Source organism: Sciurus carolinensis, chromosome 7 (assembly GCF_902686445.1).
Source record: "Sciurus carolinensis chromosome 7, mSciCar1.2, whole genome shotgun sequence".
Lineage (NCBI taxonomy): Eukaryota > Metazoa > Chordata > Mammalia > Rodentia > Sciuridae > Sciurus > Sciurus carolinensis.
The window spans coordinates 52,118,386-52,139,487 of record NC_062219.1 but is presented as its reverse complement, the minus strand read 5'-3'; the positions used below and the strand labels follow the sequence as shown (position 1 = coordinate 52,139,487).

Here is a 21,102-nt window from a genome sequence, read left to right as displayed (position 1 = left end):
CACTTTCCTGGAAAGGTCAGGAAGTCAAACACTTGGCCTTGGGCTGCCTCTCACCTCCACCCCTGCCGACCTTGAAAACAAGTCATTCCTCTCTATATGCACTCAACATTACTGCCAGGCCTTGCCATTTCTCTCAGAAAAGAGCCAGGGATGCCAGCCAGAATCAGAGTCAGAATGAGGTAACCCGGGAGCCAGGGGGTTCTCTATAGAGCCCCAGTGCCAGCTTCCTGTCTGCAAATGAAAACTCTCTAAACTCACCAGTGCCAAAGTGACATACTGTAAAGTGTCCAAAAAAATTCTTAGAAGCTGTTATGTTGCTATTAGAAGATCAAGCTCTCATTTTCCAGATTATATTTTCTGTTTTCCTTAAATTCAGCAGTACTTAATCCATGACACTCACTGGTATACAAGACAAATCATTCTGCTGTCTTCATAATCAATTTAAAGCTTACACTGTGATGTCTTGATACTTTGTGTTGTGATTAATCGCCAGTTACTAACATTTGATGAATATTTTTTTAAATGTTCCTTAGATGACTTGTCTGCTGACATATGTGGTTAGTTGGAAAAGTAAGGCTATGAAACAAGTTGCCTCAAACAACAGAATTTGAGCAAAATGTCGCTTACTCTTGACCTCTTTAGTGGAGTATTCTACCCTTTTGACAGCATCCCAAAACATGTCCTTCAAGGTCTAGCTCAGTTCCTGCCTCCTGCCTAAAGCCTTTCCTGACAATTTAAGGTCTCACTGAGATCTTCCCTCTGGGACCACCTAAAGCCTTATTATCTGTGCAGCTGTTATAGCATTTGGATATGTCATCATATGCATCATTTATTCACTGTCTTTTTGTGTTAAGGGCCATGTGTGCTGCTTCCTTAGCTCCCCCCACTGTGCCTAGTGTAGGGCTGAGCACATATGGAAGCTCCATAGTAGAAGTGAACAGAATCAACTTCTAGTCTTTTTGTTGTTATCCCAATTACAATATGTAGTACTGTCGCGCTCCCTGCCCGCAGAGAGACGAGACACAAACCTGGTTCTTTTGAGCTCTTTATTTTGCGCGCTTACTTCCTCATAGTTCTTTCTTTGTTCTTTTCTTTGAGGAACTTACACTCCAATATATACATTATTGTAACCAATCAGCAACTCGAGCACGAGGGGAGAGCTTCCACAGATACAGGCAGCAAAGGCAGGCATACAGTGGACCTGCACTGTCCATCAGGGAGCTTAACCAACCCCTGGAACTTCCTCAAAATGATGTCAGTTGTTTGTGCAAAAGCCAACTGCACTGGCAGCCTGCCAGGCGCCATCTTAGCCTTGCCACACCTAGGGCCAGGGGTCCGGCCGAAACCCCGACATAGTACTAGAACTGACATTGCTTCTTTTTATTTCTCCCATCACTATTCCTTATGACCCAAAAGCACCCAGTGTGCTGCAAGTTGGACTACTCCAGGAATAGGTTTGTTGACTTGTGTTTTTTAACTTGAATACCACAGTTCTATACCACCCACAGAAAATGGGAGACAAATTATATCCCTCATGGCTGTATTCATTAGGGAATATAAAGGAGGGGAAAACTAATGGCACAGAGAGAAAAGAAATATAGAAGGGAATGAAAAGAAAGAGATGGAGAAAGGGCAAAAGACCTAGCAATCCCATCTCTGCTGTCATGTTTCCTTTATTCATGATAAAGCATTAGGACTCCTTGCAAATATGTTTAATGGGTAATTATACATCTTAGTAACATTTGCTCTTTAGGCAACTATGCTTAAACGACTGCTTTTCCAGTTTGAATTAGGAACAAACGGGAAAGTTTGGGAGGAAAGTAAATGCAAAAGCCTAGTTACACTGGTGTATTGTTTGCAGCATTAAGAAATGACAACTCAAAATGAGGCCAGCTTCTCTCTTGTGCGATCATGCCCTCAATGATTCCATGAGATTTTGCATTTTATAGGTTGTGTTTCCCACTGGCAGCAACTGAAGCGGTTTATTATGCACATCCGTCACGTGATCCACTTCATCAACCAAATGGAACTGGGAGAATAAGTCACCCTAACAAGATCCTTCAGTACACTCTTAAAAACTACTTACAGATGTACTCTTCCTCTGTAGGGATACAATGAGTTTCCTTGTACTATGCCACATGATACAGGAAATGCATTATTCCCACCAAATTCAGGCATACCAGGAGGAAGCATGTGAAAAGAAAGCAGCTCACAAAAGCACACACAGCTTTTGCAAAAGTCTTTAGAGGGGCTCACACACCCATTTATGATAACGGCAGATAAAACCCTGGGCCTCTGAAGCTCTGTTCATTTCAAATGCTAATGTCCACACAGGGAAAGGAAACCACATCAACATTCAGCATCCACACAAACAGTGCTAATGCTTTCTATTTATGATTGTCACTGAGTCCCCTCAGCAGCATGCCAGATCTCCATTTGTGTTGTAACTTTGGCTACTTTATGTGCTTTCACCCAGAAGCAATTCATGTTTTCAAACTGCGTCTGGTGATCTTGAAGCAGGAACCACTATGTTCACATTCAGATCAGGTAGAATGAATGTTTTTGTAGATGAATCCAGAATTACATTCACCTGCCATTGGTAAATCTTCCTCTTTCAGTTGGTGTGATCAATTTATCATTCATTCAGTCAACCAACAAACACTTTTGAATACATACCTCTGTCAGGCACAGTTCCAGGCACTGGAGATATAGCAGTAAACAGAGTTCTTCCATTATAAAGATAATTTAGAGGTGGATGGGGGCATAAGCAACAGATAAATATGTGCTATGTCAGAGAGTGTGTCCGTCAGAACAGGCCAGATTGTCTTGTGGCACTAGGCAACACAATATCTAAGTGGCTTAAAACAATAAAGTTAATTTCTCACTTACACTGCATGTTCATTGCATGTCAGCCAGGGGCTCTGTTCTGTGTCACTTTAATCTAGGACCCAGGCTGCCTGGAGACCTACTGTCTGGATTATGGCTTGTTTTTGTGGGAGAGGGCAAAGATAGTGTGGTAAATTGTACACTGGCTTTTTTTTCCTGACTTTTTAAAAAATATTTTGTTTTAGTTGTAGGTGGACACAACACCTTTATTTTTTTATGTGGTGCTGAGGATGGAACTCAGTGCCTCACGCATGCTAGGTGAGCACTCTACCACTGAGCCACAACCCCAGCCCCTTCCCCACCTTTTTTTGCTGGTGCATTATAGTTGCACATAATGATGGAATTTGTTGTTACATATTTGTACATACATACAATATAACGATATAATTTGGCCAAAATCATTCCCTAGTATTTCCATTTTTCCTCCTATCTGCCATCTTTTTCCTCTATTCTACTGGTTTCTCTTTGATTTTCACAAGATTCCCCCACATCTTTCTTTTTCTTTTCCCTCTCTAGTTTCCACATATGAGAGAAAACATACACTGTTTGATCTTCTGTGTTTGGCTTATTTTGCTAACTAAATGGCCTCAAGTTCTATCCATTCTCCTGAAAATGACATAATTTTGTCTTTCTTTTTTGGGGGGAGAGTGGGGTAGGTACTGAGAATTGAACCCAGAGGTTATTTACCACTAAGCCACAATCCTGGCCTTTTTTATTTTGAGACAGGGTCTTGTTAAGTTGCTTAAGGCCTCACTAAATTGTTGAGGCTGGTCTGGAACTTGCAATCCTCCTGCCTTGACCTCTCAAGTTGCTAGGATTATAGGTTTATACCACTGCACCCGGCTCATTTTTCTTTGTGGCTGAATAAAACTTCATTGTGTACATATACTACATTTTCTTTATCCATTCATCTGTTGATGGACACCTAGACTGGTTCCATAGTTTGGCAATTGTGAATTGTGCTGCTATAAACACGGATATGCATGTATTCCTATAGTATGATGACTTTTTTTTTTTTTTTTTGGTAACAGGGATTGAACTCAGGAGTACCTAACCTCTGAGCCACGTCCCTAGCCCTTTTATGTATTTTATTTAGAGACAGGGTCTCACTGAATTGCTTAGTGCCTCCCTTTTGCTGAGAACTGGCTTTGAACTTGTGATCCTCCTGCCTCAGCCTCCTGAGCCACATGCACCACCGTGCCTGGCTTTAATTCTTCAGGAGTGTTATAGCTGGGTCATGTGGTGGTTCCATTCATGGTCTTTTGAGGAACCTCCATATTGATTTCCATAGTTATACTGATTTACAATCCCATCAACAGTGTAAAAATATTCCTTTTTTTGCACATCCTCTTCAGCATTTGTTGTTTATATTCTCGATGACTACCATTCTGACTGGTGTAACATGAAATCTCAATGTAGTTTTGGTGTACGTTTCCCTAATTGCTAACGATGTTGAACACTGGTTTTTTGTATATTTGTTGGCCATTTGTATTTCTTTTGAGAAGTATCTATGTAATTTATTTGCCCATTTATTAATTGAATTATTTGTTTTTCTGGTGTTAGGATTTTGAGTTCTTTATAAATTCTAGATGTTAATTCTCAGTCAAGAGTAGCTAGCAAAGATTTTCTCTCACTCTATAGGTTCTCTCTTCACATTCTTGTTTCCTTTGCAGAAGCTTTTTAATTTAATGCCATCCCATTTATTAACTTGACATTATTTCCTGAGCTTCAGGAGTCCTATTGAGAAAGGAGTGTTCGAGTATTGCTGGAGAGTTGACCCTACATTTTCTTTTAGGAGTTCCATAGTTTCTGTTTTAATTCCTAGGTCTTTGATCTATTTTGAATTGATTTTTTTTGTGCACAGTAAGAGATAAGGGTCTAGTCTCATTCTTCTACATATGAACAACCGGTTTTCCCAGTACCTTTTGTTTAAAAGTCTGTCTTTTCTTCAGTGTGTTTTTGCCATCTTTGTCAAGCTTCAGATGACTGTATTGGGTGGGTTTGTCACTGTCTTCTATTCTGTACCATTGGCCTATGTGTATGTTTTTATGCCAGTACCACACAGTTTTTGTTACTATAGCTCTGTAGTATAATTTGAATTCAGGTATTATGTGTACACTGACTCTTAAAGCTTAAGTCTGAAAGTGACACATGGAACTTCTGCTCACATTTCACTGACTAAAGCAAGTCACTGGGCCACACCCAAAAGTGTTTCATACCTGTGTTGAAGAAAATGAGACACAATTGGTGGACAGAACTGTGCCAATGATGATGATTGCTGTGAAGACAGAAGGCCAGGTAAATGAGATCGTGTTCAGGTAGGCCACTTCTATTTGACATAAATGGTCAGAAAATGTTTCTCTGATAAGGTGACATTTGAGAAGAGGGCCTCAGGGAGAGAGAGAATGCTCTTTGAATAGGGGTCAGGGCAACTTCCTACAAATGCAACTCTTAAGAACAAGTATAGTTGGCATGTTTGAGGAAAAGCAAGGAGGTCAACATGGCTAGAGTGAAGTGAGCAAGGGGAAAACTGCAGGGAATTAAGTCAAAGAAAGAACAGGCGTGGGATACAGGTAAGGCCTTACTCGAAGGACAATGGCCATTGAAGGTTTCTGTGCAAAAACATGGTCTAAATTAGGTTTCTTAGCAGATCTTGCAGCTGCTGAGTAGAAAATATAGCAGAGGGCCAAGGTTTGAAGCAGAGAGTAATTAAGAAGCTCTTCCAGTAATCTAAGTAAAGTACAGGGGCAACAATTGTTCAAACTCTAGATGGTCTATATAGTTTGCAGGTAAAGCAACCAAATTTGCTAATGTATTGGATAGTAGCATATAAGAAAGGATTCAAGGGTGACTTCAAAGCCTTGTTTCTTCTATTAATTCTTGAATATACATAAGGACTACCTTGTATGGTCTTTGAGAATCTTCAAATTTGGCAATATCACTGTAGCATATAATCTCCCCCATAAATAATTAGAAAGTTGAACAGGTAAGTGGAGATGTGGATACTGGGAAATTTGTTTGATTTGCACACCAGCTAAGAGATTTCTTTCCCCAAATTGGCCTCTTATCTGGTCTATCTTAGGGTTTATGATCCAAGTTAATTTATAAACCTGAGAAACCAGCTACATAATTACAAGTAAAATAGGAATTTTTGACTGGTCATCCCAACCTTGCCCACCTTTCCATTCCTCTGTGAAGCTCAGATATCACTACCAAGAAACCTAGCTTTTATAGTATGAGGTCTATCCTCAGTGGGTGTATATATATATATATATATATTAACGTGTCACCTCCAGTTTGTTTAGAAATAGGTTGAATAGAAATTTTAATAAGTGCTGTAAAATGACATTGTGTTCCTCTGAATAGCATGTCCCCTCTTTCTGCTCACCTTACCTTCCTGTACCATCACTACTACCCGGTAAATGGCAACTCAAGCTCCCTACTATACTTGGGGCTTCACTTATGTCTTCTCAAGCATAACAGAGCATAGGTTGGATAAAAAGTATGCCAACTTATAAGGGAATAAACAAAAAAAGTCTAATGCTGTTTTTAAAGCTACATTGAGGGGGTCAATATTTGTACTCGAAACATTCATTCAACAGATATTATTGAACTATGATATGTGCCCTTACAAGTACTGAATACATAGTCAAGATAGAGTATGTAAGTAATGCATTTCTCTAAAAACTGAGGAAGAAAAGGTAAGATTTCTATTAATTTGCCACTGACATACAACTGCTGAACATTTTAGTGCCAAATTTTTTATTGAGCATCAATATCCTTCCTGCTTTTTTGAATAAAATTTACAAATTTGGACATACACTATACATTTTTACTTTTAAAATATTTTCTTATAAAAATAAATCATCAGATGCTATTTCTTGACTAAATGGAAGAATTATAGAAACAATAAATTCCAGAGAAGCAAAAAAATTTTTTAAAAATATTTTTACTTGTAGATGGATACAATAACTTTATTTTTTTTGTGGTGCTGAGGCTCAAACCCAGTGCCTCCCTCATGCATGCTAGGCAAGTGCTCTACCACTGAGCTACAGCCCTAGCCCAGAGAAGCAAACAATTTAAATGAAAAATCACTGCCAATAGATATCACTTTTAGTAGTTTGAGTTGTTCAGTATGGTTTTAAATTCTTAGCATATCTTTACAACATTGTTCCATAATAAATGAATTACTTTTAAAATGATAATTTTCTCTTTTTTCTAAATACAAAAGTGACATGCCATTGCAGATATTTTTTAAAATACTGAAAACTACAAAAGGAGAACCTAAAAGTCTTTCATAGGTCCACTGCCTAGAGACTACTTTTCTTAACATTTTGACCATTTTTCCCCCAGTCTTTTCTCTGAGCAGTTCAATAGGTTAGTAGTTAAGAAGTCCAGCAAGTTATTAGCCTTTCTGAGTTTCAGATTACTCATCAGTAAAGTGAAATTACTTTGTAAAGTCAGTGAAAAGTTTAAATGAGATAAAGTATACAAATTTCTTAGTCTAGTGTTTGATGCATAAGATTCCATATGGGAGCTCTCACTATAAGGTATGATGATATTTCTACTTAGCGGATCACACTTATTCTTGAATTTTTGTCCTCTTTCTTAAAAACTTAATGTGCTGGACGTGATGGTACACACCTGTAATTCCACCTACTTGGGAGACTGAGGCAGGAGCATCACAAGTTCAAGGCCAGCCTGGGCAACTTAGCAAGACCCTATCTCAAAATAAAAAATTAAAAGAACTGGGGATATAGCTCACTGGTATAGCGCCCCTGGGTTCCATTGCCAGTACCAAAAAGAGAGAGAGACAGAGAGAGTGTTAATGTATCATTATTATTTTCCCAAGACATTTTAATGGCAACCTAACATTTCTTCACGTGAATGTACTATAATTCCCTTAATTATACCCCCTTTTGTTGGACTTTTTTTCTTTTAATTTTTAAATTTCTCAGGAAAGTTGCAAGTACAAAGACTGCTTTTTTCCCCAAACCATTTGAAAAAAAAAGTTGCCAATTTTATTTCATCACCCCAAAATATCTTGTTACACATTTTTTTTCAACAGAGACATTCCAGTACAAACAGTGGAATTGGGAAATTAACATTGATACTCTGGGGTCTAAATCCTCAGGTCCCAGTCAGATTCTCCATTGCCCAATACCTACTGTAATTGACAGAAAAGGATTCCAGTTCACAACCACATGTTGCAATTATGTGTCATGTCTCCTTAGCCTTTTTAAGTCTGGAATAATTCCTCAGTCTTTCCTGGACTTTTATATCCTAACCACTTTAAAAAAATATGGGCCAGTTATTTTGTAAAATGTCCCTCAATTTGTGTTTGATGTACTCTCATGACTAAGTTATATGTTTTTGTCAGGAACATCACAGAAGTGACACTGTGTTCTTATTGTATCCTATTATGTGACACATTTGCTTTGGCTATAACAACCCATGATGGGCCATTTTCCTATGCAAAGACCTCCCTCTCCCCACCTCAGTCACCTCTCTACAGGGATTCCCTCTTCAGCCTGCAGGGACACCAACACCACACAGTAGGCTATCCCTTTAAGAAACACTCCCTCACTCCATGTGGGCTCTGAGACCCTGTGCCAGGCTGCACCTTTATCTTTAACCCGCCTGGGAATCCAGTACCCAGGCACAGCATTATCCTCTCAATCCTCTTTGGTTCTGAGCCAAACTGACCCTCTGCAGGGATACACTTCTTGTCTTGCTTTGGCCCAACACACTACATGAGGCCTCCCTCCCCATATGAATGGCCGCCTCACTCTGTTTTTCTGGTGTTCTAATTCTTTAAGATATATTACCTATGCATATAATATTAGTTTTCCCTGAAATGAGAGGAGTCTCTGGATATTTTGTTGAAGATTCAGCAGTAACAATGTTGTGTTTTCATTTCAATAATGATCTAAGGCTGGCCTTGGTGACTATTTTAGTCAGCTTTTTCTCTGCTGTGACTAAAAGGTCTGACCAGAACAACTGCAGAGGAAGAAAGGTTTGTTTAGGGGCTCACGGTTTCAGAGGTTTCAGTCCATAAGTGGCTGGCTCCATTCCTTGGGGCCCAAGGTGATGCAGGACATGGTGGCAGAAGAGTGTGGCAAAGGGAAGCAGCTTGTAAGATATCAGGCAGCAGAGAGAGAGGCTCCACCCGCCAGGTACAAAATATATACCTCATAGCCACGCCCCCAGTGAACCACTTCCTCCAGCCACACCCTACCTGCCTCTAGTTACCCCTCAATTATTCCCCAATGGGATTAATTTACTGATTAGGTTAAGGCTACAACCAATCATTTCTCCTCCAAACCTTCTTGCATTATCTCACACGTGAGCTTTGGGGAAACACCACATCTAAACCATAACAGCAACTTAGCAAGACCCTGTCTCTAAAAAAGAACTTGTATAACAAAAACATAACCTTATATGGCTCACCTGAGATGTTCATTGTACAACCACATACTTCCAGTAGTGTTATTTTGTCTTAAAATCGGGTTGGCACTACATGATCACTTATGTGATGTTTAACTTTTAATTTTAATGTGTTGATAGTCATCATGTTGGCATGTACTGGCATCAAAATAAAAACCATCTTGTATTCTCTTTGATAAGAATCATATTAAATTATCTTACAAGTTTGAAAGCTAAATCTACTTCTTTTTAGTGATAAGATACAATTTAGTTTCTTAATTTTTTAATAAATTAATTTTGATTTCACATCATAAAAATAACCCTGGTACTTGAATTGTCACAAACTAATGAACAAAAAGCAAGGCTGATTTAATACACAAATGATGCATTCATGTAAAATAAGCACCAAATGAATCATGGTAGCTAGCATAAATGAAATTTTACAGTATTTCAATACAAAAACTTGGTGAGGAAATTGAGTCTTTTCAGGGCTAGCTGGCAACATAGACGGAACTCAGAAGAAGCTAAGCAAAGTAGGCCCTTTTTTCAAGGAATACGCAAATGGTTATGAGCACAGGTTTGATTGTGTTTAGATGACATATCAACTTGCAGAGATTATCTATACAGTACTTTTTATTAAAAACTTTTTAAAAATTATCATAGCTGGGTATAGTGGCACACGCTATCATCCCAGCAACTCAGAAAGCTGAGGCAGGAGAATTGCAAGTTCAAGGTCAAGCCTCAGCAACTAATTTGTGACCCTGTCTCAAAATAAAAACAACTGGGAATGTAGCTCAGTGGTAAAAGTGGCCCGGGGTTAAATCCTTAGTACCAAATTTATCAGTATTATAGTTTGGAAAACATCATTTTCATATCAGTTGCACCAAACAAACTGATGGTTTCCAGTGAGTAACCTGCTGGGAGGGAAAACTGATAATAATGATTTATGAGTCAAATGACTGCTCAAAATCAAATAAATGTCAGCAATTAAAAGAAAATGCTTGCAAGCATTATATTATGCTGTGTGCTTACATGTATATATTGTAATTAAACCAGTCATTGGCCATTTATTTTCAGCAAAAAGTTATCTTCACCTTGAACTAATGTTTTGCATTGAATTTATCTTAGTTTTCATTTAATCTATAAATTTGATTTTTCTTATAGTTTTTTAAATTATGATAAAATAAATGTAAAATTAACCACCTTGACCATTTTAAAGTATACAGTTCAGTAGTGTTAAGTGTATTCATATTGCTGTGCAACAGATCTCTGGAACTTTTTCCCTTTGTGTTAGTATAGTTTTTAAATGAGCTATAACTATAAAGTATTTTTACATAATTATATATTTGTATGAATTTAAGAAATAAGGTAATGAGAGTTATTTGAGTCAACACATGAAAACTTTTCTCCTAAAAAAGAAAGAGAGAGAGAGAGAGAGAGAGAGAGAGAGAGAGAGAGAGAGAGACTGAGAGAGATACCATTAATATGGTAACCCTCTTCCAGTTTAAATGTTTGCTTAACCTGTCCTCTTGGCTTTTCCTCTGTGGTTAGTCTACCTAGCGGGCTGTGTTGGAGATGACAGTGAGACCTCATTTTCTTTGGAAAAGCAGAACCAGAGGAGAGCATAGCATGATTCCCAATTGAATTCAAATTTTCCTTTTTTAATAATAGGTATAATGCGAACACAATACTGTCTTTCAAATTACTGTTCAAAATACTTTCAAATCCATTATCCTATTTTTTGAGGCCCCATTGTGAATCTCTAAAGTAAGGTTCCTTACTTTAAAGTTAAACATCATTGGCATGTTTCAATATGTTGTATCTTTCATCATTCTAGCTAGTGCTGCCAGGAGCCCTGCTCCCTAGCAAGATACTAGAGGAGAAAAGGCTGTCTCCAGATGCTGGGATTGTTCTGTGAGTCTGCTGTGGCTTCTCTCAGGTTTTATTAAGAAAATAAACTATACTGATTAGCTCCTCTGAAAAACTAGATGGAAGTTTTAAGCTCAAAAGCTCTTATTATTGACCTCTCCTGAGGCTTCATTTTTAAAAGATTCTGTTTGTCAGGATTTGCTATTTAACTTTTTTGAAAAAAAAAATTTAACGTTCCCATAGATATTCCATAACCATGGGATAGGAAGGAAGATGAAAAGGCAAGAAAGGAGGGAACATTTTTGAGCATTTACTACTTGCCAGGCACTAGTCTAGAAGCTTTCTATCCTTCATCTTACCTTATTCTTATAACGTGCCTAGAAGTCAGTTCTGTTTTTCCCATTTTATTAGCTGAAACTCTGAGAGGTCAAGTAGTTTGCTTACGGTCACACAACTTGTAAGTGAACTGAGATTCAAACACAAGTTTGTCTGATTAAAACCTTTACCATGCCAGTGAAAAACATGTGAAAGTGCATCACAGACTCAGCTTGGTCAGTGTTTTCCGCCCCAGATTGTATCAGGGGAATTTGGACAATGCCATTATTCATTCATAGAATTTCTTTGCCCATTCCAGCAAATTATCATTTCCTGCTTTCCTCCTCGATTATCTATATATTTAGCAGAAACGTTTAAATATTTCCCAAACCTGACCAGGCAGAGTGCAGAAATCCTATTGCTCTCTCTGCTGATCCAGCACCAGCCTGGTTTCTGCCTTCCTAGCTGCGAAGGTTGCAGTGGTAAAGAGCACATCTGCACCTTCCCCCGAGCTGCAATGTTGTCAAATCCTTTCTAGGGCAGGGATCTAGGCTGCTCTTGAGGAAGGCATGATGGATGCCCCGTGGGCTGCATTGTCTATTGGTTTAACGTGCACATTTGGTAGTGCCTTTACATATTTTTCTCATTTCTTACATTCTGTCTCTTAATCTCTGCTCTCATTTACATGGTGATTTATAGCAACTTTGAATATGATAATCTAAAAGGTATATGTGGGAAGGAGGAATGAACAGGTTTCTGCTTATTAGGAAAAATCTGCAGTCACCTGCTTCTTTGAAAACATGACCTTGAAACTGAGCTGTCTTGGGTCACAGTGAGGGTCAATGAAAAGAGACCAGCTGTCACTTCCTTCACATTTACTGTAGGCTGCTTGGGTGGTTAATGATCTTTCCCCATGCTGACATCATATCTCCCCAACTAGATTTTAAATAATTGCAGGGCAAGACTGTGTCACTCCTATTTGTACCAAACATACTATGTTGCACATACTCGGCATTTAATAAGTAGTTGGAGGTTGGTTGCCAATCTGTTGAACTCCTTTTTGAATGACACCTTCATTAGAAATGATGGCATGATGGAACCTGGCCTCTCGTACTCACACTTGAGTATCAGGGACTTCTGCTTCAGCCTTCAGATGATAGACTCACTCAGAAGTGGATTAAGCAGTCACTGATTAGACACAATATGAAGTGTTCTAAATGCTTCCCTTGCTGAATCTGCTTTGATGCCTGAGGACCTAGATTTTAGGTTTCTTTGAACTGAGTCTGACAAGGTTGTGCAGGGCAAGCTGAGCTGAGCCCTGACTTGAGTGGGGTTTGTGGGGGATAGGTCACCTGTGAACAGAATGAGTGAATGACTTCACATTAGGGAAACTTTGTACATGAGATGCTCAACTGCCTTCTTAAAATAGAGAAAACATGATGGTGAAAACACTATTTTTAAAGCAGTCAGTCGTGAGAGCTGTGATGTTATTGAAAACTATGGTGTTTATTATTACAATATATCAATTTGAACCACTTAAGTAGGTGGCTCTTTTGATTTGACCCGGATGAAAATTAGACATGATATTGCTTTTATAAATCTTACTGGATTTATTTATTTATTTATTTATTTTTTGCGGTGCTGGGGATTGAACCCAGGGCCTTCTACTTGCAAGGCAAGTACTCTACCAACTGAGCTATCTCCTCGGCCCTGGATTTATTTTTATTTTTATTTATTCTAATTAGTTATACATGACAGTAGAATGAATTTTAATTCATCATACACAAATGAAGCACAACTATTCATTTTTCTGGTTGTACATGATGTAGAGTTTTATACCATTCGTGTGATCATACAAGTGCTTAGGTTAATGGTGTCAATCTTATTCCCCCATCTTTCCCACCCCCTGCCCCCTTCCCTCCTCTCACCCGCTACTGCCCAATCCAAAGTTCCTCCATTCATCCCCACCCCCCATTATGAATCAGCATGCACATATCAGAGAGAACATTTGGTCTTTGGTTTTTTGGGATTGGCTTATCTCACTTAACATGATATTCTCCAGCTCCATCCATTTACCTGCAAATGCCATAATCTTATTCTCCTTTAAGGCTGTGTAATATTCTATCGTGTATATATGCCACAGTTTATTGATCCATTCATTTATTGAAGGGCATCTAGGTTGGTGCTATAAAAATTGATATGACTGCATTACTGTAGTATGCAGATTTTATGTCTTTTGGCTATAGATTGAGGAGTGGGATAGCTGGGTCAAATGGTGTTTCCATTCCAAGTTTTCTAAGGAATCTCCATATTGCTTTCCAGAGTGGTTGCACTAATTTACAATCCCACCAGCAAGGTATGAGTGTACATTTTTCCCCAAATCCTCACCAACACCTTTTGTTGCTTATATTCTTTATCATTGTCTTTTTTTTTTTTTTTTTTTTTTTTTTTTTCGGTTCTGGGGATTGAACCCAGGGCCTTATGCTTGCAAGACAAGCATTCTACCAACTGAGCTATTCTGACTGGAGTGAGATGATATCTTAGAGTAGTTTTGATTTGCATTTCTCTTAATTACTAGAGGTGTTGAACATTTTTTCATGTATTTGTTGATCAATTGTATATCTTCTTCTGTGAAGTGTCTGCTCAGTTCTATAGCCCATTTATTGACTAAGGTTATTTGGTGTTAAGTTTTTTTTGTTCTTTATATATTAGTGGTCTATCTGATGTGTATGTGGTAAAGATTTTCTTCCACTCTGTATGCTTTCTCTTAACGTTATAGATTGTTTCCTTTACTGAGAAGAAGATTTTTAGTTTGAATCCATTCCATTTGTTGATTCTTGATTTTATTTCTTATGCTTTAGTAGTCTTGTTGAGGAAGTCAGATCCTAAGCTGACATGATGAAGATTTAGGCCTGCTTTTTCTTCTATTAGGCGCAGGATATCTGGTCTAATCCTAGGTTCTTGATCCACTTTGAGTTGAGTTTTGTGCAGGGTGAGAGATAGGAATTTAATTTCATTTTGCTGTATATGGATTTCTAGTTTTCCCAGCACCATTTATTGAATAAGCTATCTTTTCTCCAATGTATGTTTTGGCACCTTTGTCTAGTATGAGATAACAACATCCATAAATCTAATGCATTTCTACACATCAGTGATGAATCCTCTGAAAGAGAAATTAGGAAAACTACCCCATTCGCAATAGTCTAAATAAAATAAAATAAAATACTAGGAATCAATCTAACAGAAGAGGTGAAAGACCTCTAAATGAAAACTACAGAACACTAAAGAAAGATATTAAAGAAGACCTTAGAAGATGGAAAGATCTCCCATGCTTTTGGGCAGAATTAATATTGTCAAAATGGCCATACTACCAAAAGCATTATACAAATCAATGCAATTTCAATTAAAATCCCAACTTCTTTCCTCATGGAAATACAGAAAGCAATTATGAAATTCATTTGGAAAACTAAGAGACCCAGAATAACCAAAGCAATCCTTAGCAAGAAGAGTGAAACAGGAGGCATCACAACACCAGCCTTAAACTATACTACAGAGCAATAGTAACAAAAATAGCGTGGTATTGGCACCAAAATAGACAGGTGGACCAATGGTACAGAATAGAAGACACAGAGACAACCCACATAATTTTAAAATTTGAATATTTAGAGCTCATTTTTCAGGCTGCCTCAAAATATTTTCATTAAAAATCTACCTTCTCAAAATGTCAGATGTCATTTCCATCAGCATGCCATTTTTGAAGCCACATTTCCTGTTGTCCTCCTAAATTTATAACTTCTTACCTACTAAGGATTGTGAAAACACACCCCTGCACTTGTTCGAACTATGTATAAAAGTAAGAGTAATTGTAATCTGAGTGAAGCGTCAATGGTTGTGTTAGGAGTACAAGTAGGCGTGATTTAGTGCCTAAACCTAGTAATACTGTTTCACCTGAAAGGATTAGCTCATGAAACCCTTTCCACTAGTGACACCATTGTTCAAATTAGTTCTTCAGGCAGCCATTTTTTTCCTATTAGGGTCAAGGATGTTTAGGGACAGCCTGAGTATCTTCTGGGAGGATAGGGCTGTATGAGGGGGACCTGGTAGGGGTGCTGGGTGTCTTGTTGTAGGGAAGTAGGAATCCAAGCAGAAGCAAGGAGGAAAGTCAGCACTGCTGATCTTAAACTGTTGCTTTACTGTTTTTCAGTGAGTCTGCTGGCTTGGCTACACAAGTTCTCTTCGGGTCAGCTGTTTTCCACAACCGTGTTTAGAAATTGTCTGTGTTCTAGGAGCCCATTGAGAATGAGCATCTTGTTTTGAAAATCATTTTGAAGCTAGAGTGGAGGGAATTTAAGTTATAAATGAGAGGAATGAAAGTGTAAGTACTCTGCTTTATCATAACTTTGACCTTGTAAAAATTAAAATAAACTTTTATTTTTCTTTTTTAGCTTGGGAAAACTGTATAAAATTCCACATTTTGTCTATATTTCCTACATGAGACTCTACCACCCAGAACCCATTTGAGAAGGATTTTCCAAACTCAGGGAAACAGAAGTTCTCTTAAGTCTCTGAGTAAATTGAACTTCACAGGTAGCAACAGATTGGAATATAAAATCAGTTAACCCCTGTACCCCAGGAACATTGGCCCATGTCCTAGATCATATGGGATGCTGAAAACTGGTCATGCCCCAGCCTCACTTAAACACGGGTCTCCTCTCCTCAGAAGAGTGCAGCGTTTGACCACTGCCCATATGAGAGCCAGGCCTCATTGTCATGCCTTGACGAACACAGGAACAAGCAGCTGTCTGTGGAGAGCGCTGCCTGGGAGATGGCAAAGGCCAGGCAGGTACCTGCAGCCCAGCTGCCACTCAGCGATGAGGCTGGCAGCCCAGCCTAGCGCCAGCCTTTTCAAAGCAGCCCTTTTGATAACACTGATTACATTTGCCTCACTAGAGCCTGGGGCTGATTGAGCAACGGCCAACTTCTCTAGGTAACAAAGAGGAGGCAAAGTAATCCAAACACAGGTTTTATTATAAAAACCAGGGAGTGAGAGAAGTATGTTTATTCTGTAAGATAACACACCTGCTCGGTGCTGGGAGGCTCATTTCCATCAGTTGCCATGGCAAACTTGTTATACTTCAAGGCCATGTGGCTTTGTTTCCTTTGGAGATCTGGTCCTTGTCCTACCTTTTCTAACAACTCCAACACAATGACATGGAAGCCTGCAACAGCATAATTGATTTCTCCTTTCCTCTATCAACAGTTCCCATTTGTTCGGCACAGAACCCGGTCTGCCTCCTCCTTTGAACTCCTTGCTAACCATGAAGGCATGCTTCAGAGAGCCATCCTCGTTAACATTCCAGGTCCCTCTTCCCTGTCAGCAATAAACAAGCCCCACATCAATGGCCTCCTTCCTTCCAGATTTACAAATGAGTGGCTCAGTTCCATGTTTTACTGCGGATCCAGGTGCCCAGGCATACAAGGCTGGGCTAAGAAGCACGCAGGAGAGACTAAAAATAGAACAGCACTTTTGGACGCATACCAGAGCAGCTACTTCATCTCAACTTGCTTTGCACACTAAGCCTAATGGAATCCATCAGGCAGGAGTTCTCTCCTGCTCTCTCTTACCGCCTTTCTCCTCTCTCCCCAGCTGCCTTCTACCATCAGCGCCTTCCTGGTGAAGGGAGCAAAGGGAGGTCAGGCAGGGGACAAGAAATGTGTGCCCTCATGGTTTTAGTTTACAAGCCCTGAGAGACCTGGGGGCTGTGATTACTCCTTCTTTGGGAGAATTTCTAGAAAAGAGCAGGCAGACCCAGCACACGGTCATGTTTGCCCAGGCACACTTTGGTCCAAGACTGTGTTTAGCAGAGGCTCAAATAGCACTTCCTAATCTCTCAAATAAATGTGACCTAGACCCATACTCACAGGTTCCTTGAGAAGTTAAATAGAAAACTTGACTACACTGACTATTCCTCTTAAAGGTTCCACCTGCTGGGATTGAGGCTAAGAACTTGAGAGCAAATACACAGTCACAGATGGAGGGACTGCCTAGGGTCTGTGAAAGCCACCCTCCTCCCACCAAGTATTCTGAAGCTATCTTGAAAGCCTTTTCTAATAGAAAGTGGAAAAATCAGTATGAAGTCAGCAACATACTACTATCCTGCCTAGGCACAAGGTCTCCCAGAATGCCAACTGTACTGAATAAGCAAGGCTTCTTTGTACTGTGGATACACCTCATGATAAAGGATACTGTTCACCGGAAGGAGACTTGGCATGACCTGAGTATTTCTTCTTTCTGTCTGAAAGGTAATGCCGATGTTCCAAGCAGCTATGTATTATTCCAACAAGTGTCACCTTTGTAGAGTCAGAAGTATGAGAAAGATGAGTATCACAGTACTTAAAAAATAAACCCCTTTTTCATTGTTGTTGTTTTGGAGATTGACCAGATAAATCTTTAAAAAATTGATCTAAATAATCCAGCAGGTCCAGAGGCTGAGGCAGGAGGATCTCAAGTTCAAAGCCAACCTCTGCAAAAGCAAGGTGCTAAGCAACCTTGTCTCTAAATAAAACACAAAAAATAGGGGCTGGGGAGATAGCTCAGCTGGTAGAGTGCTTGCCTTGCAAGCTTAAGGCCCTGAGTTCGATCCCCAGTACCGTAAAAAAAAAAAAAAAAAAAAAAAAAAAAAAAACACAAAAAATAGGACTGGGGATGTGGCTCAGTGGTCAAGTGCTCCTGAGTTCAATCCCCAGAACCCCCCAACCCCCCCCAAAATTGGTCTAACAGCAGATTTTGTCTGTAAGCTTCAGGATGGTGTTAAGGCCTTTTAAGTTATAACTTGGTTTCACATAATACCAGTATGAAACAAATTTGCCAAACCACCTCAAGAAAAGCCATCTTCCATATAATCACAGCAATAATTAATTCCCTAAAGACTTTCTCCCAGAACAAGTTGCAACACGATCATTTAATCCTCCCGCCACCAGAGGACAGAGGTACATCTTCCCTCAGGCCTCCCACATTCGTTCACAACATTCCTTTTACCTCAGGGAGATCCTGGGTCATTTGTTGGACAAATTGCTCATCAAAACGCAGAGAGCTTTCTAGGTTTGCTGATCATTGGCTGCTGTCTGGGAAGCAGAACACCTGGGTGCTAGTCCTAGCGTGAACTTTGGCAAGCCACGGTTTCCCTGGGCCCTGCTTTCCTCCCACAGAAAGAAAAGCTGTTGGTGGGGCGGGGGTTGTGATTTCTAGGTTCCCTCCCAGACTAAGAATTCCTTGAAAGAAATAAAGGCTCTGAGAATGTCATTATTTTGGTGCTTGCTTTTTTCCTTTATTTTGTTGTTTATTTGGTCCATAGTCTCATACAGAGCTATTTATTTTGAAAGATAGTGCGTAATTTTCCAGGATGAGAGGCATTGCTTCTTTGGGGTATTTTCCCACAGAGTAACCTTCCTTCTCTTTGCATTTTCTACCAGGAGGTAAGATTCACTGATCCTTCTTGGTTCATTAAGAAAAAACAGAAAGAGTCTGTGTTTTGTGAGACTCTTTCTGGATCATTTCCCAATGATCACAGGACTTTGCAATCCATTTGGCAAAGGTGATGGTGACAATGGGGTATTTGGCAAAGTACATGAGGTAGTTGACGAAGTGACTGGGTTAAGAAAAATGCTTTTGGCAAAACATCATGAAACAAGGATGGAATGTTCAAAATGGGGAATTTGCACCCCTTGCTGAGATGTCTGAGAAAAACTCAGCCTTTAAGAGGTGATATATGTAATAGGAAACAAAAGGGTATCAACAACAATAATTTTTCTGAGCACTGAGCTGAGAAATAACTAATATAATACTTGAGTCTAGCCCATGTACTGAGACATCTTTGAACAATATAGAAGTTAAATTAAACTAGACAAGCAGACATTTTTTTGAAACCAGTCACTAAAATTAAAAATTACCTTTAAACTTCTAAATTAGTCACCAAATATTAGACAAGAATCTAAACTGGCATATATACCCTACCCTCAAAAATCAGTTTCCATTTGAATAAAACCTTGGGTTTAAAAGGTTGTTTTTTACTAAGTCTGCCCTACCCCACTTCCACCCCCAAAATATCTGCAGAGGGATGCACCAAAACCCAGATAAAGTCTAAATAAACCATGTGTCAATCTGAGTGTCAGTGCTCTAAAATAGTTGCTAAAATTCCACTGAGGGGCTGGAGCGGTGGCTCAGTGGTAGAGCGCTTGCCTGGCATGTGTAAGACCTGGGTTTGATACTCAGCATCACATTTAAGTAAATAAAATTAAACAGGAGGTCCACTGGCAACTGAAAAAAAAAATTCTATTGATGTTGGTGGTCATCACATTTCATAGAAATTTCAGGAACCAAGCTGCCATCACTTGGCCAGGTGTGTGTGTGCCTGTGTGTGTGTGCCTGTGCGTGTGCGTGCATACATGCTTTTTGTTTTGTTTTTTTTGCAACTAGTGTTACTAGCGGTAACACTTTAATGACTACTCATGGAACACCAGGGACCTTTCTTTTAACCACCTGGGATAGGAGGAGCAGAAGGAACTCATGGATGAGAGCTCAGGACAGGTCTCTGAAGGGAGGAGAGGGTAATAACATTCAAATTACTAAATCTTTGCAAACTAGAAACAGTTCAGAGTAATAGTTACTGATGTCATTTTATTTACCTGTGTGTGTAGAATCCTTAGTAATGGTGTCACTTCAGGCCAAAAAATTAATAAAAAGAGAGAAGACTTGTGAGTTTATGTTTGGGATGTTTTCCAGGAATTTCAAGTTAACCAAACAAGAAAGTTCATTCTACTAGGTCTCAAATGCTACAGAACGGACTCTTGTCAAAAGGTCTTACAAATGAGTAGTTCACTTATGCTAGTTTTCCTTTTCCTATTTTTTTTTAAACAAAGACATTTACCTTACCCAGTAGACATTTAAATTATAGTAAAACTAGTATTCTTTGTAACTTATTAGTAGTGTTTCTTATTAATAATTGACAAATACTTGTCCTTTCCCTGTGGTGACATATAAAGTTTGAACTCTATCATTGCAAAGTTGAGACTTGTTTAAGAAGTTGGGGGCACAGGCAAGAGGAAGCAGTTGGTCATTCTCTGCTTGGAGATGGTCCATTCTCTCTTTTGAGAGGGCCCTCTGCTTGAGTCTTATTTTGCTTTCACTTTATTTTCACTTCACTTTGATTCTACTGTCACTTATAGTAAATTTCTCTTACAAGGCATTTGAGGGGAAAAAAAGAGGAAGGAGTAGTTCTCATTCCCAAAAGTCTTCAGATCAACCTATCTTGGGTCATAAAGTCTATCTACCTTGCTACTTTATTTATTTAAATTTTACATACATGTATACATACTTTATATATATGCATGTATATGTATTTTTTGAGATCAGATAAGCTGTATACATACATATGAATATATAAATACTTTTCCAAAATTATTAACTTGAAGTTATCTTTGAAGATATTAAAAAAGGAACTGTTTCTCTTAAGAAAATAAATATTAATATGGACAATTTTTATATTTCTATGTATCAAGTTAATAAAAATTTAATTAAAAGAAAATATAAATTTATCTCCAGGGAGT

At 38.9% G+C, this 21,102-nt stretch overlaps 1 long non-coding RNA gene across 1 annotated transcript in view; it reads left to right on the top strand.

Annotated features, from left to right (window-relative positions):
* Window positions 1-18,003, top strand: part of LOC124988182 (uncharacterized) — an 80,794-nt gene extending 62,791 nt beyond the window's left edge. Inside the window, exons 2-3 of the long non-coding RNA XR_007109379.1 lie at window positions 15,701-15,871; window positions 16,757-18,003. This is a non-coding gene — a long non-coding RNA (uncharacterized LOC124988182). The remainder of the gene's footprint in view (window positions 1-15,700; window positions 15,872-16,756) is intronic.
* Window positions 18,004-21,102: the final 3,099 nt, after the last annotated feature.